Source organism: Pan troglodytes, chromosome 1, assembly GCF_028858775.2.
Source record: "Pan troglodytes isolate AG18354 chromosome 1, NHGRI_mPanTro3-v2.0_pri, whole genome shotgun sequence".
Taxonomy (NCBI): Eukaryota; Metazoa; Chordata; class Mammalia; order Primates; family Hominidae; genus Pan; species Pan troglodytes.
This window is the reverse complement of record NC_072398.2, coordinates 224,948,159-224,972,268: the sequence shown is the minus strand read 5'-3', so window position 1 is coordinate 224,972,268 and position 24,110 is coordinate 224,948,159. Positions and strand designations below refer to the sequence as shown.

The window sequence follows — 24,110 nt, the reverse complement described above, 5'->3', positions numbered from 1 at the left end:
AGCACCTACCCTTGAGATTTAGTTTGAGATTGAAGAAAAGATGGTCTCTGCTTCTCTGGCTCACAGGCAGTCACCCCCTTCCTTTCCTCCCTCAGCCACTTATGCATTCCCAGCAGGGTACCTTTGGTGCTGGGGGAAGGACTCTTTATGATCCCTTCCCTCCAGACTTTGGCTGGCTGGATGTTGAGGTGAGTGGAAAGGCCACAGGATGACTCTGCCATGGGTATTGGGTGGGCCAGTGGTAGGGGCTAGCTGTGCAATCAAGAGGCTATGAGGAGTGAGGTTTCCTCTTGGATTGGCCTTCTAATTAGTCTAGGATGACATAAAGAAGCCTCTCTTTTAAAAAAAGGCAAATTTGGTCAGATCTTGGTTTCCAGGGTTTTCAAATGTCCAGGCAAAATTGCCTTGGCACCTTCTGAAATCCTAGAGAGGTAGTGTAGCCCCCTTGCTGGGGCTGACTTCTGTTGCCAGCGCCTCACCTCCATCTGATTGCAGGGTATTGGTTGGCCATATGCTTCAGGGATTTGAAGGAGGGTTAGCTATGTCTAGGGCTTAACGTGTTCTTGGAGAATATTGGGCAAGAGTATGATTCCCTGAGTCTGGGGGAAGGAGGAGCTCCCGTGGAGCTTCCAGTCAAGATGCCAACTATGCATATGTGGGAATCTCTGTTCTCTCACTCTAAACCCACAGAAATGTTGGATTAGTTATAATAGCAACAAAAACATAGCTGAATTCAAAGGTGAGGTTGGGAGATTTCCAGGTGCCGGAAGCCAGGATGAGATTTAGAGTGGAAGCCGAGTGGCCTTACTGGAGTTTCCACAGTAAACCCCTTAAGGGCTGAGGTTTCACAGGCCCCAGGGAGCTGGAACCAAGTTTCTTGTACAAAACTGGGAACAAGAAGGGACTGTCTTTTCTGTCATCAAAAAATAGAAAAATTCTTCCCATTGGCTCAGGAACATGGTATACCCCAGTCCCCCAAGCCGTAGCTTCTAAGAGTTTCCTTCAAGAACGAGGGATACCAAGCCTAAGCTGTATATAGATATGAGACCAAATCCTGCACTATCAATGTGGGCAGAAACTCTGAGCTGAGAACCTAACATAAAATTTGGTCCCGAATTAGTGGTACCCTTAAAGCTGTGTCAGATGTAAGCGTAAAACTTGTTATGGGGGATGATTCCTGAACACAAGGCACGCATGAGATTCCCAGGGGAAAAACTGGGGGACTCCCAATGTAGATAAGCCCTTAGGCAAAAATTACAAAGCAGACTAGCAAATTGACCACCACGGGAGATAATCCACAAATGCTCTGAAAGGAGAATTTATGTTTCGGAAACTATAGACAACAGAGCAATCTGAGAAGGCTGTTAGATAGATCAGATATGTGTAAAATGTTTGAAGAGACAAGAAATAAAATCCATAAGACTTGAATAGGAGATAATGGGATGAAACAAGTGGTTTTTTTTTAAAAAAAGAATCAGTTATTCTAGAAATAAAACATGTAATAATTGCAACGAAAACAAAACAAGATGCCAAAACCCTTCTAATAGATGGGGATAAACAAAAGAATAGACATATTGCTAAAGAATGAGTTAGTTAAGGCCAGGTGCGGTGGCTCACGCCTGTAATCCTAGCACTTTGGGAGGCTGAGGTGGGCAGATCACTTGAGGTCAGGAGTTTGAGACCAGCCTGACCAACATGGTGAAACCCTGTCTCTACTAAAAATACAAAAATTAGCCGGGCATGGTGGCGGGCGCCTGTAATCCCAGCTACTCAGGAGGCTGAGGCAGGAGAATTGCTTGAATCTGGGGGGCGGAGCTTGCAGTGAGCCAAGATTGCGCCACGGCACTGCAGCCTGGGGGACAGAGCGAGACTCTGTCTCAAAAAAAAAAAAAAAAAAAAAAAAAGAAAGAAAGAAAGAAAGAAAGAAATAGTTAAGCATAGGATGGTCCTGATGAGATCCACCGAACTGTGGTTTAGGGAAGTAAAGGCGGAAAATGTGCACATGAAGGTCCAGCACATAGCTAATGGGCATCTCAGAGGAGAAGACAGAGACAACAGGAGGGAGGCATGCTTGAAAGCAATACGGCTGGAGGAATAAAGACAGACGTAAGCCTTCCTACTGAAAATGAACATGGAATTGCAGGTGGAATAAATAAAATAAAAAATCCATGTGTGGGCACATCAGGGTGAAACTACTGAACACCAGAGATAAAGAGATACCTTAAAAAAACCACCAGGAAAACAGCGACAGTGAGACCTCATTAGTTTGGGTAAATATAAAATGGGGAAAATGCAAGATAGGGGCTGGCCTGCTGTCTGTATTTTAGTATGTCTTCCTAAAGGAATAAATAGGGTAAATAGGATACTTTCGGTTCTTCAGTCTGCAATCAGTCTGCACTAGCAGTGTGATGCTGGCCTTTAAGAACAAAAGCATCTGTGTGTATCTGTTCCAGTGTTTTTGAAGTTATTGTTCACCCGATGTGTTTCTAGGGCCGTGTCTGCTCCATCGACACCTTTCTGGGATGAACCTTCAAACATGGGCTGTGGCCTGGGATCCCCTCGACAGGTGCTGCCAAGAATGAAAATGTGATCTTTGCAGGGTGCTTACCTCCTATTAATAAGGAAAAAAGCAAACTAAATTAGTCTTGGGAAGTAAAGTGCCATATGAATCAGCTTTCCTCACTCCGAAAATAACTTGCTAAGAATTTATAGATCCCCTAAGTTCTGCTGATTTTTTATATTGTTTACTTTCCTCTCCAAAATATCAAATAATTCACAGGTGGTATGTATGGTGGCTGTATGGATAATTTGAAATGAGAAATGGACAGCAAGAGAAATTTCCTTCTAGGGGGTCAGTGCTGGGGTGACTCCCTAAGACTAATGGTGCTGGATTAATAACCTGGGGCTGCTTCAGTATTCATGGCTTGTTCCCTCTGAAGGCTGGGATATTTCCCACTTTTATGTCCTGCACAAAACTGTAAAGCAAAGATGGTTTCATTGCAGCTATGTGCGTAATGAGATGCGCAAGAGCTGCTCTTGCCCATTAATCAGCGTTTGGGGGAGGCTTCTGGAAGCCTGACCTATTGCCGCGGTAGCTGATCTGAATGCAATGATTTTTCCCCTGTGGGAGCCGAGGCTGCAGGACCTGCGAGCTGGCTCTGGCAGCCTGGGGGCCCTGGCCATGAAGTTGTACTGCAGAGAGGAGGGATGGTCCCATCATCAGGGTGCACAGGCAAATGGCCTTGGAAGGAATCATAGGATGTATGGTTTGCAAGAGTCCACCTATTTCTGGGGTCCATCTCGCCAGCCCCTCTGGCCTTACTGGGGTGGGGGAGGTAGAGGAGGGTGGATGTAGCTACATTCAACAGGGATTTGAGTGCAACTCTGTGCCAGGCACTGGGCCAGATGCCGGGGAGACAGCTGAATAATTCAGACATTCCGTCTCCCATTACGGTGCTCTCAAGGGTGTGGGGGGAGGCAAACTGCTGATTTCAATGAACTAGACTGGCGAGGTGGGAGAGATGTGAGCAGCACACAGGTGACTACTACTCACCAGCTTTGGGGATGGAGCAGGGGAAGAGGGGCATTGTGGTTTGAGAAGGCTTCCGGGAGAAGTAATGTCTGAGCTAAATCTAAGGAGTAATTAATATTTGGCCAAGAGTCTGGGTAAAATTGCTCATGTCTGTAATCTCAGCACTTCAGGAGGCTGAGGTGAGCAGATTGCTTGAGCCCAGGAGTTAGAGACCAGCCTGGGCAACAACATGGCAAGACCCTGTCTCTACAGAAAATACAAAAGTTAGCTGAGTGTGATGGCGGATGCCTGTGGTCCCAGGTACTTGGGAGGCTGAGGCAGGAGGATTGCTTGAGCCCAGAAGATGGAGGTCGCAGTGAGTTGTGATTGTACCACTGCACTCAAACCTGGGCAACAGAGCGAGACCCTGCCTTAAAAAAAAAAAAAAGAAACAAAAAGATTTGGCCAAGAGCAGGAGAGCAGGCCCATGAAGGTGGAAGTGAGATGTTTATCCCAGCAAGGGACCTGCAAGGGATGAAGCTGGTGGCAGCACAAAGAGCGAGGCATGAGGCAGGCAGCAGTGAGGCCTGTGGAGCCTGGGTAGTGGATTGCTGCTCAGGCCCTGTGAGAATTCTGACTTCATCATGATATTCCTATATGTCCGGGGGGGAGTCATCCGTGGCACGGCCTCGTGTGTGATTCAGAATGTATTGTGGGAGTGGCAGGCCTGGTGGGAGAAGGGAAATGACTCAGGAGAGCAGGTCTGGATTTCCTGCTACCTGTGGCTCCCCTTGCCAGAATTCTGATATAAACTAAGACTATAAGATTAGTTTCAAAAGGTTTTAGGGACCTTCATGGGGGCTTTCCAATAACAGGAAGATAAGGACCGTGAGGAACATTTCTCTAACTTTAGACCCAGAAACTAAGGGCTGGGAGGATGGGTGGCTGCTTTTTTTTTTTTTTTTTTTTTTTTTTTGAGACGGAATCTTTCACCAGGCTGGAGTGCAGTGGCGCGATCTCAGCTCACTGCAACCGCCGCCTCCCAGGTTCAAGCGATTCTTGTGCCTCAGCCTCCCAAGTAGCTGGGACTACAAGCACGTGCCACCACACCCAGCTAATTTTTCTATTTTTAGTAGAGACGGGATTTCATATGTTGGCCAGGATGGTCTCGATCTCCTGACCTCATGATCCACCCACCTCGGCCTCCCAAAGTGGTGGGATTACAGACATGAGCCACTGCGTCCAGCCAGTAGCTGTTTTTACCTTTTCCAGCATGACCTTTTTCTGGCTACTTTAATGTTCCTTCCCAAAAATGTCTTATCTTTATGGTAGTGGCTTTTCTTGAGACGTGGCAGAGTCAGGCCTGGGCTGGACTCCTTCCCTGGGATTCATGTGAACCGTGGTTGAAGTCTGTGCTTCAGGGCTCCTCCATCCTTCTTAGATGGCTTGAGAAGAGGGTGGGAAAACAGTTGAAGAAGGGTCAGTGATACAACGTTATCTTTCTCGCCTCTGGAGATAAAGTAGAAAAAAAAGAAATGTCTTCGGTTTGTATTTGGATACACACATCACTCACTAGCTGCTGAGATCCATGATAGCATCATGAATATCAGCATTAAAAGGCTGCTTTGAGGATCAATAGCAATGCTTGCGCTGCATTTAAATATCTGCAATTAAGGTCGAAGCCTGAAAACATGACTCCTGGGAGGCCCACGAGACCTGGGGGAAGGGACAAGTTGAACCTTAGTTATATCTTTCAATGACCTACAGATCAATATATGCCAGATCACATTTTCTTATCTGTTCTTTAAATCTCAATCTTCACTTGGGTCCACATTTTCAGGGTACTCCGTCAGCTTGGTGTTTTTGGTGGCAGATGCGGTGACGCCCTGGCTGGTAGTGTTTGAACCTGGCCTAAAGGACATCTGAGTGAGAGTTCAAAAGATGGAAGCATGGCGGGGATATCTGTGCTGATACACAGAGGGGGAAAATTGGCACGACCCCTCATGCAAAGCTGAAAAATGTGGGATAGATTTAGTCTGACAGTGGGCGTGGAGGGAGATTCTAGCAAGTCTTTAATGTGGGATGCAGCCATCTGTCTTCCAGAGTTATGAAGGTTGGGCATGGATACAAAGACCCTTAGACTTTTTATTTGTTCCCTTCAGTAGTAATGCTTAGATGTTCTTTTACTGCCAACCAGAGATATTATTTCTTTTTCTTTTTTCTTTTTTTTTTTGAGACGGAGCTTCACTCTGTTGCCCAGGCTGGAGTGCAATGGTGCAATCTCGGCTCACTGCAACCTCTGCCTCCCAGGTTCAAGCAATTCTCCTGCCTCAGCCTCCCGAGTAGCTGGGACTACAGGCACGTGCCACCATGCCTAGCTAACTTTTGTATTTTTAGTAGAGACGGGGTTTCACCATGTTGGTCAGGCTGGTCTCGAACTCCTGAATTCAGGGGATCCGCCCACCTCAGCCTCCCAAAGTGCTGGGATTACAGGCGTGTGCCACCGCCTGAGATATTCTTTAGTATATTTCTCCCTGACACTTTTCTGGGCCCAAGTTTATGGCAGAAACTAAGCCAAGGAGAAAAAGAAAGAGCTGTCAGGCATTTCATTGTCTTAATTGCGGAGCACAGATATTAGTGTCAGTGAGTCTCTGGGTGGTAAAGCTGGTGGTCAGAGTGGACCTAAAGCCAGAAATCACAGCATGAGCCAATGAAACTGCTGAATATACTCAGCCTCTTGGTTTCTCCAACTTCTGAGGCTGTCTCTAGCACAGGTGTCTTCATGAGGTCCCTGGTTGCCCTCTGAAACTATGATTTGATTTCCTGCATGTTCTCCTTCTTGCTGCCGTCCATGAATCCGAGACCTGCTTTCATGGTTATCCTTTCTCCTGATGTTTCTCTGATCATCATAACTCTTGGCTGCCATGCCCCACTCTGGCCTCCCTGGAGCACTGTCCATTCACATGCCCAACCTGTTGAACAGAGGATCCTTGGTATTATCGTGAGTCATTTTCTGACCCCACAGCCCTGCTTTAGAGTATTTCTTTTTGCCTGTCCTTTGCACATGCTCAGTAAGTGTTTGGACTGTCACAGGTAGGTGGATAGACAAAAATCTCTGCACTCATGGTGTTTATATTCTAATGGAGCAGAGAGACAATACGCAAATTGTATATTGTACAAAAATGCGACATGTTGTCAGATAAGTACTAAGAAGGAAAATATAGCAGAGTAAAAAGACAGAGAGTGATATGGCACAATTTCAGAGAAATTTGAAAGTGGGAAGTGTTATTGATTTGGAATCAGGTCTAGATTCAAATCCTGATTCCTTTACCCTCTAGGACAACTAATTTAACCCCTATGAGCCTCAGTTTCCTTATCCGTAATATGTAAATCATGTTTATTCTTTCGGGTTGTTAGAGGGTAACAAGGATTATAGTTTGAGTATGGTGCCTGAATATGGGCGTAATGCATGTGACCCTTCATTGCTCTTATGAGCACCATTATTTTTGTTACTATAAAATCAAGGGCTCGGCTGGGCACGCTGGCTCACGCCTGTAATCCCAGCACTTTGGGAGGCTGAGGCGGGTGGATCACAAGGTCAGGAGATCGAGACCATCCTGGTTAACACAGTGAAACCCCGTCTCTACTAAATATACAAAAAATTAGCTGGGCGTGGTGGCGGGTGCCTGTAGTCCCAGCTACTTGGGAGGCTGAGGCAGGAGAATGGTGCGAACCCAGGAGGCAGAGCTTGCAGTGAGCTGAGATCAGTGCCTGGGTGACAGAGTGAGACTCTGTCTCAAAAAAAAAAAAAAAAAAAAAAGAAAAATCAAGGGCTCTACTGGTCAGCTGCATTGAACAGGCTATTCTTTAGCTTGGAATCTTCCAGTGAGTTTGCAAATATCAAGAAATCTCTCTCTCTCTCTCTTTTTTTTGCATAGACTATGAGCAATTCAACTTCTCTAGAACAATGTTTCTTGAACTTTTTGGTCTCAGGACCTCTCTTACACTCCTAAAAGTTATTGAGGAACCCAAAGAGCTTCTGCTCATGAATTACAGCTATACTATTTACTGCATTAGAAATTAAAACTGAGAAATTATTAAAATATGCAAACTTATTAAAATTACAGTAATAAACTCATTTTATGTTAACATAAATAACATATTATTTAATGAAAAATAACTATACTTTCCAAAAACAAAACAAAATTTAGTAAGAAGGGTAATGTTTAACATTTTTGCAAATTTCTTTAATGTTTGGCTTAATGAAAGACAATTGGATTCTCATATCTGCTTCTGCCTTCAGTCTGTTTTGGTATGTTGAAACAAATGAAGAAATTTAGCTTTACACAGATGCATAATTAGAAAAGGAAGTAGTATTTTAATAGCCATTTCAGAGAATTGTGAATATTTCTCTTTGTTACTATATCAAAACCCTACAAGCGGTACTTTCTTAGATGTTAGTTGCAGTGCGGAATCTGATATATGCTGTCTGCAGAAGCCCACCTTAAATAAAAAGGCAAAAATAGTATATTTTTTTGTATACAGTTACATTAAAATCCATTGGCCTATCCTTTTTTCAAGGGGATATAGTTTAATGTGGATCTTGGAAAGATCTTTTATCCTGGCATTTTGTCACAGCAGTTGTTTTGAAAATATTGGTTCCCCGAGTTATGCAGATCTTCCACATGTTGACACATTTTATTATACAATAACCCCCACCCCAAATTGGCTTTGTTATTATCAGTACCAAAGTCCTCAGAAAAGTCTTTACATTTTGCAAGTTGTCAAGTTCACAATGGTGAGCACAAATTTTTCCCAATCCTAATTCTTACTTAAAAACTCACATTTTATCATTGGCAACAAATATGGTCAGTTGAAGTGATAGTCTGCCCAATACCTGTCTGTTATTATTCATAATTTCTAATTTAATTCCATTGTAGTCAGAGAATATACTGATAAATGAATTCCTTTTTTTGTGAATTCATTTAATTCTTTTAAATTTATTGAGACATTTTATGGCTCAGAATATATGTTGGTAAACGTTCTGTGTGCATGTGAAAAGAATGTGTATTTTGCTGTTAGAATGTCCTACAAATGTCAACTAGGTCAAGTTGGTTGATGGTGTTGTTCAAGTCTTCTACATCGTTAATGTTTTTTTTTTTTTTTGAGATGGATCCTTGCTCTGTTGCCCAGGCTGGAGTGCAGTGGTGCAATCTTGGCTCACTGCAAGCTCTGCCTCCCGGGTTCACGCCATTCTCCTGCCTCAGCCTCCCGAGTAGCTGGGACTACAGGCGCTCGCCACCATGCCCAGCTAATTTTTTTTTTTTTTTTTTTAGTAGAGACGGGGTTTCACCGTTGTTAGCCAGGATGGTCTTGATCTCCTGACCTCGTGATCCACCTGCCTCGGCCTCCCAAAGTGCTGGGATTCCTTAATGTTTTATGTTTACTTGTTTTATTGACTATTAAGGGAGGGATACGGAAATCTCTAATTACAGTTGTAGATTTGTCTATTTCTTCTTGTATTTCTATCAGTTTTTGCTTCATATATGTTGAAGCTCTGTTGTTTCATAAACATTTGTGACTGTTATGTCCTCATGACTAATTAACTTCTCTATAATTAACTTCTCTATTATGAAATGACTCTTTTTATCCGTAGTAGTATTTTTTGTTCTGAAATCTGCTTTTTGTGATATTAACATAGCCATTGCAAATTTCTTTTTATTAGTGTTGCAATGGTATATCTTCTTCCATTCTTTTAGTTTTAACTTATTTTTGTCTTTTCATTTAAGGTGGGCTTCTGTAGATAACATATAGTTTGGTCTTGCTGTTTAATGCAGTCTTGCAGTCTCTGTCTTTTTTTTCTTGAGACAGACTCTCACTCTGTCACCCAGGCTGGAGTGCAGTGGTGCAATCTCGGCTCACTGCAACCTCCGCCTCCCAGGTTCAAGTGATTCCCCTGCCTGAGCCTCCAGAGTAGCTGGGACTACAGGCGCGTGCCACCATGCCCAGCTAATTTTTTTGTATTTTTTAGTAGAGACGGGGTTTCACTGTGTTAGCCAGGATGGTGTTGATCTCCTGACCTTGTGATCTGCCCACCTTGGCCTCCTGAATTGCTGGGATTATAGGCATGAGTCACCACGCCCAGCCAATCTCTGTCTTTTATTTGAAGTAGTTAGACCACTTATATTTAATGCAATTATCAATATGGTTAAGTTTCTATTTGTTTTCTGTTTCCCCATCTGTTGTTTGTCCCCCTTTTCTCTTATTTATTTATTTATTTATTTATTTATTTATTTATTTTTGAGATGGAGTCCTGCTCTGTTGCCTGGGCTGAAGTGCAGTGGCATGATCTTGGCTCACTGCAACCTGCATCTCCCGGGTTCAAGAAATTTTCCTCCCTCAGCCTCCTGAGTAGCTGGTATTACAGGCACCCACCACCATGTCTAGCTAATTTTTGCATTTTTAGTAGAGACAGGGTTTCACCATTTGACAAGGCTGGCCTTGAACTCCTGACCTCAAGAAATCCACCTGCCTCGGCCTCCCAGAGTGCTGGGATTATAGGCGTGAGCCACTGCACCCGGCCCCTTTTCTCTTTTTCTGCCTTCTTTTGGATTAACTGAACATTTTTTTATCATTCCATTTTATCTCTTTTGTTGGCTGGCTTATCTATAAATCTTTGTTATTTTAGTGCTTGTTTTAGAGTTTTTAGCGTCCATCTTTGACTTATCATAGTCCACTTTCAGGTGATGTTATACCACTTCATGTATAGTATAAGAACCTTATTATAGTATAATTTCATTTCTTCCTCCCCATCTTTTTTTAAATTCTTCTCATACCTTTTACTTATAGATTTGTTATAAACCCTGTGATTTATTATTTTGCTTTAAGTAGTTGTTTATCTTTTTAATAGATTTAAGGAATAAAAAGTCTTTATATATACCCACATCTCTACCATTTCCAGTGCTCTTCATTTCTTTGTGTAGATCCAGATTTCCATCTGCTATTTTTTTCCCGTCTGCCTGAATGAGTTGCTTTAATATTTCTTGTAGTGCATATCTGCTGGTCATGAATTCTTTCAGTTTTTGTATCTATAAAAAAGTATTTCACTTTTGTTTTTGAAAGATATTTTCAATGGATAAAGAATTCTAGGTTGATAGTTTTTTTTTTTTTCTCTTAGCCCTTTAAAGAAGTTTCTCTATGTCTTCTGGCTTGCTAGCATAATTTCTGACGAGAAGTCTGCAGTTATTCATATCTTTGTTTTTCTCTGTACAATGCATCCATTTCCTGTGGCTGCTTTTAGGATTTTTTTCTTTATCACTGGAGTTAATCAAGATGATTATGATGTGCCGTGGTGTAGTTTTCTTATGTTTCTGGTGCTTGGGGCTCGTTGAGCTACTTGGATATGTGGATTTATAGTTTTATCAAATTTGGAAAATTTTGGCTGTTAGTTTTTCTATTTTTTTCTGTCCCATCCTCTGCATAGGGAACTTTTACATATATTAGACTGCTTAAAGTTGTTGCAGATACTCTATTCAGTTTTTTCTTTTTCCTGTTTCATTTCCTGTCTTTCAGTTCACTAATATTTTCTTTAGTGGTGTCTAATTGTCTGTTAATTACACCCAGTGTGTTTTTCACCTCAGACTGCATCTTAGGTTTTCACTGCAGTTTGCATCTTTAGAAGTTTTACTTGGATCTGTTTAATTCTCCCATATCTCTTTTTAATGTTTAATCTTCATACCCACTAATTTTATCAGTGTATAATTTCTGGTTTGGTTGTGATTGATTTTTCTTCTTATTATGAATCATATTTTCCTGCTTCTTTGTATGCCTGGGAATTTTGTCTTTGATTCCAGACATTATGAATTTATCATATTGGGTACTGTGTACATGTTTATTCTTGTAAATATTCTTTTTTTTTTTTTTTTTTTATACAGAGTCTCACTCTGTTGCCCAGGCTGGAGTGCTGTGGCCGTGATCTCGGCTCACTGCAACCTCCGCCTCCCGGGTTCAAGCGATTCTCCTGCCTCAGCCTCCTGAGTAGCTGGGATCACAGGTGTATGCCACCATGTCTGGCTAATTTTTGTATTTTCAGTAGAGACGGGGTTTTACCATGTTGGCCAGGCTGGTCTCAAACGCCTGACCCCAAGTGATCTACCCCCTTTGGCCTCCCAAAGTGCTGGGATTACAGGCATGAGCCACCATGCCCAGCCTATTCTTATAAATATTCTTGAGCATTGTTCTGGAATGTGGTTACATTATTTGGAATTAGTTTAACCCTTTCACATTTCGCTTTTATGCTTTTTTAGGTGGGTACAGAACATCATTGAGTTCAGGGCTGATTTTTTTTACCCACTACTGAGGTAAAACTCTACTGAGTACTCTCCCCTATGCCCCATATATTATGAAGATTTTACTCTTGTTAGCGGAAACAGGCACTATTTCCGGTCCAAGTGTGAGTGACAGTGATTGTTGTTTTGTTTATTTGTTTGAGACAGAGTCTCGCTCTGTTGCCCAGGCTGGAGTGCAGTGGCGTGATCTTGGCTCACTGCAACCTCCACCTCCCAGGTTTGAGCAATTCTCTGCCTCAGCCTCCCAAGTAGCTAGGATTACAGGTGCCCACCACCACAGCCAGTTAATTTTTGTATTTTTAGCAGAGGGGGCTTTCACCATCTTGGCCAGGCTGGTCTTGAACACCTGACCTTGTGATCCACCCGCCTTGGCCTCCCAAAGTGTTGAGATTACCGGCGTGAGCCACGTGCCCAGCCGATTGTTGTTTTTAATCCTGTTAAAAGGTGTTACAAGGCCTGAGATAGTTTCCTCATACACGTGCACTGATCCATGTCTATTTGACTACTTGAAGCGGCCTCTGCACAGCTCTGGAGTTCCCTGTGTGTCTTTTTCCAACACTCTGCCCTGTGACCTCTGGCTGCCTTGGCCTTCTTACACTCTTAGTTCCTTCTCAACTCAGGAAGATTGCTCGACTTGGGATGCCCTCCTGTGCCATGGTTTGGAAACTCTATAGCAAGAAAGCTGGGGCAGTCCCGGGGCTGACCTCGCCGTTCTTCACTCCCAGATGTCCGATATCTAGAGAACTGATGTTTCATAAATGTTGTCGGTTTTTAGTTATTTTAAGCAGGAGAGGACCTCTAGTCCTTCTTACTCCATCTTGGCCAGAGGCAGACGCCCTGCCAAATACCTGCATCTAAAGAACCATAGTTTTAAAAAAAATCAGTTGTTTTTTTTAAAATAAAAATTGGCATTCCATGAAAAAAGTTGCTCATTTAACTTGTAACTCAGTCACACAAATGCTTTTCTTCAAGACAACCATCATACTTTAGACTGCAGCAGAAGTGTTTTAAAAGCACATTAGAAGTGATGGTAAAGACCACAGTTACTTTTGCACCAACCTAAAGAATAAAAGCTGTTATTTTTGGCTGGAGGCGGTGGCTCATACCTGTAATCCCAGCACTTTGGGAGGCTGAGGCAGGTGGATCACCTGAGGTCAGGAGTTTGAGACCACCTGATCAACATGGTAAAACCCCATCTCTACTAAATGCAAAAAATAAGCCGGGTGTGGTGGCACGTGCCTGTAATCTCAGCTACTTGGGAGGCTGAGGCAGGAGAATCATTTGAACCTGGAAGGCAGAGGTTGCAGTGAGCCGAGATTGCGCCATTACACTCCAGCCTGGGCAACAAGAGCGAAACTCGGTCTCAAAAAAAAAATCTTATTTTGATTGCCTCATTAAGGAATTCTAAAGTAAAACTGGCAAAGCGTGTGTGCATGTGTGTGTGTTTTACTGTAAGCACATGACAATGAAGAATATGTGATTACCAGTACAGTTGGTTGCTACTACCTTGATTTGTGGTGAGGCCCCAGCAGTTTTACCCACAGTTGCTTTTGCTCCAGCAGTGCAAATGCCAATACAGTGAAAAAGGCAAATCACTTCTTGGTATTTTACAAAAATGGTTCTGACCTCTCTGTCTCCCAAAAGGATCTCTTAAGGATGCCCGAAGGGTCTGCAGACCATATTTGGAGAACTGCTACCCTACAGACAGCCTTGTATCTGTGTACAGAGACATGAGCAAGAATGTTCTGTGTTAACAACGTTTACACTAATAGAAATTCGGAAACAATTTAAAGTTCATCAGTAGTAGAAGGGGCAAATAAATTGCAGTATTCTTATATAATGAAATAGTATATAGCAGTTGAAATGAATAAGCTAAGGCTGTGTGTATATATGTATAAAGATCAAAATTCAGTGGGGAAAAAAACAAGTTGCAAAAAGAAATGTACAGCACGGTACCATTTATATAAGCTTAAAACGTAAAAAATATTTGTTGTTTATGGATGCCTACATATATAGTAAATAAAAACTAAATGGAAGATAGCAGCTGCCTCTGAGAGGGAGGGAGGAGAATGAGATGGGCAGGTACAGAGTAGCTGCAGTTATATCTGTAATTCTTTTTTATTTCTAAAAAATAAATTGTAGGATATCTAGTGAATTTTTATGACGGAAAATACGATTGGTTGGCACGCAGGTTTTTATTAGATTATCCCCTATAGGTTTTGGAAAGCTTGAAGTCTTCCATAATCATCATCATCATCACTGAGAAATAGAGAAGAAGAGAAAATGTGTGAACACATGATGGATTCTCAGTTCTACGTGAAAACTGCTAAATGAATACTAGTTGGCGAGCCCACCATGATTATTATCATAGTGCTAACAGCTGCCGTTATGGAGAGGGTGCGATCAGCCAGGGACCTCACCTAGTTTCATATTCAGCTTTATTATCACCTATGAAGTAGGACTTACAATCCTAATTCCACAACAGAGACGACTAGCATTCAGAAAGGTTAAGTTACATGCCGATGTCATGCAGTGAGTCAGTTATAAAGTCATGATTGGAAACTAGGCCTTTTGGGTTCAAGGTTTGTGCTTTTTCCATTCCGCTAACATCTGAGGTGATTGGCTTGTTATCTGAAGTTACTCTGTTTTTATTTCTCTTTCAGCTCTTCTTCCAAACCTATTTTCGGGCATAGTTTGTTATGTTTCTGCTAAGCGAGTTGGCTCTATCAATTACAGTATTTTTGTTGCCACAGCAACAATAATGCAGCCATATTATTAGGTATCACTGCTGTTTCGTTCTGCTGTGAGCTTCAGCCAGGCGGGTGCCCTGCTATTTGCAGAGGTCTCTCTTCGTGGCTGTGGCTTTCTTGTCTTCGGGGTTAATTGCGTGGAGGCTGTGTTTCAGTGAGGCCTTGGAAGTTCGGGGCTGGTACTACAGCCTGCTATAGGAAGACTTCTTCATCGGTTTTATAATGGGATCATTTATAATGTCTTAGATAGTAAAACAAAAGAAGCTTTTGAGTTTGTAGATGATAATATCCTACGGACACATCAAGCATTGTCTAAAGATTTACGTGAACTAATTGAGTAGATGATGGAAAGAGAGACGATACACTTGCTCATTTGTTCTTTCTACTTGCAGCTGTCTGATAAAGAAAAACGGAGGTAGAATGCTCGAGATCGCATGAATGCTTCTGGGAAGATGGGTTGGGATTTACAGAGTTTAAAAACAGAAGTTTGAGAGTTTCATAGGCATGTTTACCTGCCAGCATCACTGCAGAACCAGGAGGTACGTGAGGCAGAGAGGCAGGCGGAGGAGCAGGGAGAGGATCCCACTTGAGGTGGCACGTTGGCCTTTCCCTGTGCTACGGCTGGAATCAACGAGGCATTTGTTCCCTGCCCAGCCCCAATCTGTGCTGCTTTCTCTCTCTGCTGGGTTCTTTGCATTGGGCTTTATGCTACTTTGAAAAATGGACAGGGTTTTCGTTAAATTTTAGATAAATTTAAAAACAGGCTGGGTGTGGTGGCTCACGCCTGTAATCCCAGCACTTTGGGAGGCTGAGGCGGGCGGATCATGAGGTCAGGAGATCGAGACTATCCTGGCTAACACGGTGAAACCCTGTCTCTACTAAAAATATAAAAATTAGCCGGGCATGGTGGCAGGTGCCTGTAATCCTAGCTACTCAGGAGGCTGAGGCAGTAGAATGGCATGAAACCGGGAGGCGGAGCTTGCAGTGAGCCAAGATCGCACCACTGCACTCCAGCCTGGGCAACAGAGCGAGACTCCATATCAAAAAAAAAAAAAAAAAATGCAGCTTTGGGAAACAGTAACTGACACACACTGTTACTAGGAATATATATATTGGTTTGATCTTTATTTATTTATTTTTTGCCATATTTTAAACACAATGGTTAAAATTACTGGCTTCGGAGTGAAATTGCTATTTTCCAGCTGTAAGACCTTGGGCAAGTTACTTAACCTCTCGAGGCCTCAGTTTCCTCAACTATAAAATGAGGCTATGTTAGTGCCTACTTAATGAAGTCCTTGTGAGGAGTTTACATGAAAAGTGCTTATAGGAGTGTCTGCACAGAGTAAATGTGCAGTGGGTGTTGCTGTTATTATTATATATTAAAAGTCAAAGTGTTGATTTTCTTTAAGTCAAATTCATATTTAGAAATTTTTCCTATAAAAATGTGATCATAAGCATTCAAAGGCATATTTACATGCATATTCATTGTGGCATTGTTTGTCATTGCAAAGTAACCTAAATGTCCACCAGTGGGGACATCATGGTGCACCCATAAAATGGAATCTTGTGTAGTGGTTAAAAAGGATACAGAGATCAATGCCATATTATTAAGTGAAAAAATTAGTTTTTCTGCCATTTCAATTTAAAGATTTCAAGCGTATTTCAAAAATTTAACAAAATTGAAAGAGTTTTGCAATGAAACCCATAAACCCACCAAGTAGCGCCTGTGGCTAGCATTTCATTTTACCTGCCTTATCAATATCCACCCTTCTGTTTTCATCCATCCATCTTGATATTTTGATTCATTTCAGGAAGGTTGTACACATCAATACACTTTCTCCCAAATATTTCAACAGATAGGAATATCATTCATTAGAGTTCATAGTTTGTTCATATTTCTTTTGAAACATTAGTTTTTATAACAATACAGATATTGTATGTACCCATTTATATAAATAACAAAGGCTGGGCGTGGTGGCTCACGCCTGTAATCCCAGCACTTTGGGAGGCCGAGGTGGGCAGATCACTTGAGGTCAGGAGTTCGAGACCAGTCTGGCCAACATGGTGAAACCCTGTCTCTACTAAAAATACAAAAATTAGCCGGTCATGATGGCAGGTGCCTGTAATCCCAGCTACTCAGGAGACTGAGGCAGGAGAATTGTTTGAACCTGGGAGGTGGAGGTTGCAGTGAGCCGAGATCCCGCCACTGTACTCCAGCCTGGGTGACAGAGCAAGACTCTGTCTCAAAAATAAAAAATAAAATAAAATAAATAAATAACAAAGATGTTTCTATATGCCAAGGGTCATAGCAAACCACTTCTGGTGGTAATTTGCTGGAACAGGGTTACTGAGCAATGTGACTTTTACTTTATGCTTTATATACTTCTGTGTGAATTATGCCATTTAATATATTGTTGGAGTGTGGCGTCATGGCTGCCACCTTCCCACTTTTCTTCCTCCTCCTCCTCCTCCCTTCTTTTTCACTATCATCATCATCAAACCTAGTTATACAAAGCTTTGCTTCCCTTGCAAAGCTACAAAATGCCCAGGCAACCCTTGTAATTCTTGAAGCACAGGGGACAGAAATGGAGCATTCTTTGGATTAGAGAGACTTGTGTTGTCCTTAATTAAGTCTGGGGTCCTTTCTGATACCTTGGTTTGAGGACTCTGAATTAAAATTAATAGCGTTTCCTTTCACATCTGAACCATTGTCCAAGAGCCTCATTTTAGTGAGATATTGAAAAACAAATGGAGATATTTGGAAGACGCGTAGGTATGTGGGGCGATTTATCTCAAGGGGCGTTCTATTCTGTGAAATGCTCGAAGCTAATTGGCATGTGGCTAATGGGAATCGCTTTAAAGTCTGAAACCAAAGTTCTAAAAGGCAGAAAGATGAGGCGCTTAGATTTGTTGCAATTAGGTATCCAAGCGCCTAAACCCACTTGATAATTTTCTCTTCATTTCTGTGGGCTGTGGAGTGTGGGAGGAAAATGGGTAACCTATAGGGGAGTGGGAGTGTGAGTACAGACTTACATATAATTTACTTTCCTGGAAAGATATAGACAAGTCATTTCAATTGCCTTTTTTCTGGGGGCGTGTACCCTACAGATTCTGCTTGGAGTTGGTTGGAGTCCATTAGAAGTGGCAAAACATTTTTTTTTTTTATGGAGGAATTCAGGAACTTTTAGAGCTTTGCAGTGCATATTTTAAAATATGTTAAGTGCTATCAGAAGGCTTGGATACTTCAATCTTCTTTAAATAAATGGATTTTACAATTGCAAAGTGGCGACTTTTCTTTTTTTGGGTGGCAACTCACCACAGCCCCACCTTTCAAGTGAAATTTTAGACACGCTAACTGTGATTTTTTTTTTTTTTTTTTTTGGCTTTTAGCATTTTGGAATAAAGTCGAAAGTTTCAAAAGCTGCCAGCATGTTTCAATTTAATCTGCTGCTGTGTTGTCTCTTGATAGCGTAATGCCAGGGCTACAGAGATGTTTTCACGATGTAAATAATTTGTGTACTGTAAGTTGTCTAAACACGGCATGCGTGTGATCCGGTGCAATCAGATTGCTTGGATATGGCTTTACGTGACGGACTGTAATGGTTGCTTCGGAGTCATTAGAGCCTAGTATGTAAATAACCCGCATTTTAAAATTGTCTTAAATGTGCTTAGACAATGGATGAATGCCTCCTCTGGATTCATTAATTCCATCAAGAATTCACAGTTCACAGCACCTGAAGGCATCAGCCTGCTTCTTCCCAAATGAGCTCTTGGCACTGTCAGCTTGCCCGTCTCCCAGGTGTACCCGTAAGCAGGGAGTCAGGGGTCATCTTTTCACCTTGACATGTGCAAGGTCATGACCACAGCTAGGTACAATACAGAATAAAACCCTGACCTAGGACTTTCTGCCTTGGCCATGGATCTCCCTCTTTTTTTTTTTTTTTTTTTTAAGACAGAGTCTCACTCTGCGGTCCAGGCTGGCGTGTGCAATGGCGCGATCTCGGCTCACTGCAGCCTCTGCCTCCCTGGTTGAAGCGTTTCCCCTGCCTCAGCCTCCCGAGTGGCTGGAACCACAGATGTGCACCACCATACCCAGCTAATTTTTGTTTTTAGTAGAGACTGGGTTTCACCATGTTGGCCAGGATGGTCTCGATCTCTTGACCTCGTGATCTGCCCGCCTCAGCCTCCCAAAGTGCTGGGATTACAGGCATGAGCCATGGTGCCTGGCCCTCCCTCTGTTTTTTAAGACAGGTGCACGTGGGCGCAGGAGGCGGAGGGCCCTTATGCTGCCCTGGCATTTTGGAGGAGCAGGGAAATGAGATAAAGCTGCAAAATGACTCCCTAAATGTTGGCCTCAAGCCAATGCAGGCGACGGTGTCAGCCACCCTTGGTTCATTTTCCACACGAGGCCCCACACGGCCCCGGAGCTGGAGCTTCTACCGAAGGGTTGCCCTCTGTCCCCTTCTCGGCTTCCTCTGCAGAGGGGCTCAGAGCCAGTCCAGTCAGACCTGCGAGGCCTGGGCTGTGGCTGCTGTGGCTTTGCCGGCATCTATTGTCTAAGAGGGCTGGGGAAGCTCACTGTTTGAAACACACATACACAACAGAACATAAATCAGAGGCAGAATCTTTTAACATTTACAGTTTTAAATGAAATTCCTGTTGAGAGTCTCTTAAGCTAGATTTATATCTGATTTTGCATTGAACTGTGTCGTTATGTGGGGCTGAGAAACTCTTACGAAATTAAGCATAATGCGAAAACATGCTGAAAAGACAGTTCTGTAGAAATGTGAAACATTATTATGTTATAGAATATTGGAGTGAAGAAATATGCATAAAGGCACAATTACCATGGACATTTTCCTTTTAATGATCCTTGTACAATCCTTGGCAGAAAGGTTTGCTGACGTCTCCTCGTAGATAAAGGAAAATTGAGACGATATTGATATTCTACATCCATTTTGAATTCCAAAGAATATCAGGAGAGCGAACCAGTCTGTCTTCATATTCAAAACAGCAAGGCCTAGACTATCTCAATACCTGCAGGGACCTTGGGAGGATCTGTCATTAGTGTTTGGGGATTTGACTGAAGCCTCCACACTATGGACAGACCAAGTGGTGGCAATAATGTGTGCAGGGGTTAACGTCTGAATGCTCTGATCTGGAAGCTTCTAGAAGCTCCTAGAATGGGTTGAGGTTGTTGGATGCTTGTCCCTGGAGAGTTTTTAGGGTTTAGAGCATCTGTCTAGAATGTCTTGAGAGTGTCCTTGGGGATAGGGTGATAGAGGTGCTTGCTTGTGCTAAGGTTTGTTCCAGGATACCCTGTTCAGCTTTGTTTTCCACAGGAGAATTCCCTTCCTCCAGCCTCTGACTTCCGCTGCCCTGGCTTAGGGCTAAGGGGATATTGATCACGGCCCCTGGGATTTTATCTTTCCTTTCAGTCTCCAGAATGACTCCCAAAGCAGATGCTGCTTCTCTTGCCTCCTCGTCCCCCTTCCCTGGGCTGCCCTGGCACCATAGCCTGGGTACCCAGTGTACCACGGAGTGTGGGCAGAAACGCTGTTTCTTCCTCTTGTTCCTGGCCGACCTTCTTCTCTTGGCTGGGACTTGTGATTCCAGTGGGGGGAAAGGAGCCCAGTTTCCCTGCCTCTCCCTGTTCAGCCCTGGAGCAGCTGGAGCAGGGCTGGTGGTGGCGCTGAGATCGCAAGCCTTCCAGAAACCCTTCCTCCCCCTGAGCTCATGGCAGGTCCCCTGGCAGGGGGAAAGCTTTTGCTAAAAACCTCCCTGAGCCCGTGCCCTCTAAGCCTGGCATTGAGATGCCACCAGCTGGTCGGGGGAGGGGGAGCAGCAGCCGAGATACCGCCCCAGGTTGGAGCGCGGAGGCCTTTCGCATTTGCTCTGGAAGCATCATCTGAGAAGCCCTAGCGGGTTTTGCTCAGGGTCAGGTGACAGCCAGTCTCCTCCCTTCAGTAGGGCTGGCAGCAGCTCCCGACTCACAGTTCCTTCTCTTCTGCTCTTCTCAGAACCTCTTAAAGGACCTCTAGGCGTTTGTTACCTAGAGTTGCTTGAAATTAAGCTATTTAATTCTAATTTGGCCATGCAATGTCTGATTCTTGACCACCAGAGGTCACTGTAATAAGGTAGAAAGCAGGTGTTTCTGAGAGTCTTCAATGTGTGGTTGCCTCAAGAAAACAAAATGAAATCAACCAAACCCCCCCATGTTTCTTCACTGGCCTGGGTGTGCTGCAGCATGCTCTGGGGCATGGACCCGCAGCCCCAGCTTTCTCACTTGTGGAAGGTCTGCCCAGCTGTGGAGCCTGGCAGGACGGGACAGGTGGCCACTTAGGGAACATTTGACTGCCAAGGCCGCTGGCACAGGCCTCTGGGCAGGCTTGCTTTCATAGGATGGTGGGTGCATCGGGGCCTCACTCAGAGGCAGGGGCCCTCCTCTTTCCCCCACCCTACGCGCACCCTGAGCTGCATTCTCAAAGTCCATTTCTGGCAGCAACCTGGGGTTAGATTTTCTTAGGTTAATTAGGCTTGTCTGCCTTACCTTTCTGTGTGTGCCCATGAGTGTGTGCATGTCTCTGTGTGTGAGTGTGTGTGCACGTGCCTGCTCCGTCAGGTGGGGTCAGTAATAGTGCTGTCCACCTACAGCTATTTGGTGTTAAAAGGAGATGGTGCATGATGTCGGGCGCTTTTGCACAGGGCTTGTTTTCCAGCTAGTGTCCGGGAAATGTGAGCCATCAAAATTCTCATCCAGAGGCTCGGCGGAAAACATTTACCCCGTTGCAGAATGGCTTCGACTCTTTCTCAGACCCACCCTTCCTGTCCTCTTTGGTTGGTCATCTTCGTTATATGGTGACGTTTTTCAGTAGAACGTAAGAAACGCCTGCCTTTATTAGCAGTGGCTCCTGAAGGTTGGTTCCAGGGAAGCTGTTTTCGTCTTCGGTGGGTGGCTCACGGGAGAACATTAGGGCCTTGGGGGTGCAGTTTGGCAGGCTTTGCATTTAGCAAATACTCGGGCCCTCAGGCTAGAGCTTTTGTGAGACTGCTCACGCACTGGATTCTCTTCCAGCTCTAAATCCCCGAGTTGCCGGAACACAGAGAAATTAGAGATGCATGTGATCTCCGCAGGGGGCCAGGCAGCCAGGGGAGAGGGTGGTTCTCGATGCAGGAGCTCACATTCCTCACTGGGAACATTTGGAGGGTATATGGGTCTAGGGGAGGGTGACTGTATTACCTGGATCCTCCAGAGGGCCGTTAGGGCTGCCAGCGGAGGTCAGGAGCAGTGATCTACGGGAGATGCCGCCGCCATCCCCTTCAGTGGGAATTTCTCCTGGATGTCTCTGCAGAAGGCACGTGGGTGTCACATATGCACACACATGCATGCACAGCGCATGGCTGGGGCTGCAGAGCAGGCGCCCCAGTGGCACGGACCCTGTGGCCACAGCTGCTGGGCCTGTTCACACACGGTTGGGACTGGCCAAGGGTCTCACCCAGACTAGACGGGAATGGGGGAGACCCAGAGAGACGCAGAGCAGTGCCGCTGGGGACCCCGGGGACTCAGAGCAGTGCCGCTGGGGACCCCGGGGACTCACAGCAGTGCTGCTGGGGACGCCGAGGACGCAGAGCAGTGCCGCTGGGGACCCCGGGAAAGCAGGGCAGTGCCACTGGGACCCAGATCATGCCCCTCTGCATGTAACCGATGGCACAAACACCAGGCCTTCAGCAGGGCCATAAGCATCTGAGGCTAGGAAGGCACATGCGTGATTAGCAGATGGGTGATGGGGCCTCTAGCGGGCAGATTCTGTGGCGGCGCTGAAACAGGAGGCGTCCTCTCCGACCTTGGAGACCTGGCATTTGGAGCCTGAATGAGCCAGAGACAGGAAGCCTGTCCCTCCCCTCTCTGGGCGACCTTCCGAGGCATCAGCTCTTCCCTTGCTTTGGGGAGGGAACTTACCCTGCGTGCAGTCCTCCTGCCCCCCTGCCTGGCGCATCTTTCCCCCTCACGTCCTCTCCCCCACTCCCTCCTCTTCCAGCCTGTGGTTTTCTTTCCCATTCCTGTCTGCCAGCAGTGCCTCCTCTCCCCATTAACATCCCGCCATTTTGATTTAAAAAAAAATCCCCCAAAATAAAAACCCATACTTGTTTCTATGGGCTTCCTATGTTTCTTTGGAAGCAGCCTCTTCATAAACCCAGTGAATAAATCTCTTCAATTGTTGAGACTCCTGTAAGAGAGTCTGGTGAAGTATAGCTTGTACCTGAACACTGCGCAAATGAGTCTATCCTGTTTTTAATCATGGGCCAGAACTAAGCTAATGTTTTATGTGCTTCTCTTTTAAAATCCTCCTAAGGACCCCGAGAAGCCAGCACTAATATCATCCCCATGTTTTAGACGCAAAGCAGTTCAAAGTGTTTAAAAGATAACTTGGTGGTGGTCACCCAGCGAAAGGTGGCAGAACCCAAAAGCTTGCTCCTTATCCACTGTGACTTGGCCTCCAGAGATGAGACCAACCTCTCCTGGAAGGGCATTGCTGTTGCTAGCCACACCTGCCCGTCTGGCCCCCTCCTGCTGTAGTTGGAAGCATCTTTCCTGTTCATTCTGTCCTCAGCTGAAATAGCAAACAGCTGGTCACCATCCGGCACCAAATACCCCCAATACCTGAGACTGCATGTCTGACTAGTCATTAATTTGTACCCCCCAGCAGGCCAACCTCAAACTCTTTAAACTTTATATATATCTACATTTGAAAGACTATTTTTATTCCATTAGAGCCGTTACATCCTTATTGTAGATGCCCTTAGCAAGAAGGGTTTCTGGAAGGGGAGGCCCTAGAAGGTGACTGTCGGTACTGAATCCTGGTTCTTTTGATTCCAGATATGAAATTGGCTTTTAGAGCACATTGTGCTGCTTAAGCCCAAATAAAACCACATGAGTAGATTTTAAAAGTCTCCTCTTGAAGACGTCGTCTAGCATCTGTTGTTGGATTGTGTGGCTGAGAAGGGCTTGGAGTTAAGCACATCCTTCCTCAATACTAGTTCTCTCTTTCCATTAAAAAATGCAAATGCAGAGGCCTCGAATGTGCCCGATTTAGGTGTTTTGATATGGAAAGGTAATGTTAATAAGGGCATTTGGCAGTGATGCACTGAAGAAAATAAAACAGACGCATGGTTTAGGTTCTGCTGTTCCTTCCCAAACTGCTTTTCCAGGCATCCAAAACCCAGCTGTTCTGAAAGGGCCTGGGATTCCTCCAGTGGGTGCCTTGGTTGGGAGGGGACCCCTTCATGAGAATCTCCCTCTTCTCTGACCTCTCTCAGTAGAAGTGCACAGAAAGTCTGATCTCAGATCTGCCTCTGCATATTAATAGCAATATTATGTTTAAATTGAAAATTTCATTTTTCCTGCCTGGTGTGCAGGCAAATAATTGAGACCTAATTTACTTTATTTAATAAGCTAGTAGCCAATGTAGTTAAGCCACACTGATAAAAACTTGGAGGGCA

General features: G+C 44.3%; 1 protein-coding gene across 18 annotated transcripts in view; it reads left to right on the top strand.

Annotated features, from left to right (window-relative positions):
- The window catches only part of CAMTA1 (calmodulin binding transcription activator 1), a 981,226-nt gene that overhangs the window by 237,393 nt on the left and 719,723 nt on the right, over window positions 1–24,110 (top strand). The window lies entirely within an intron of this gene.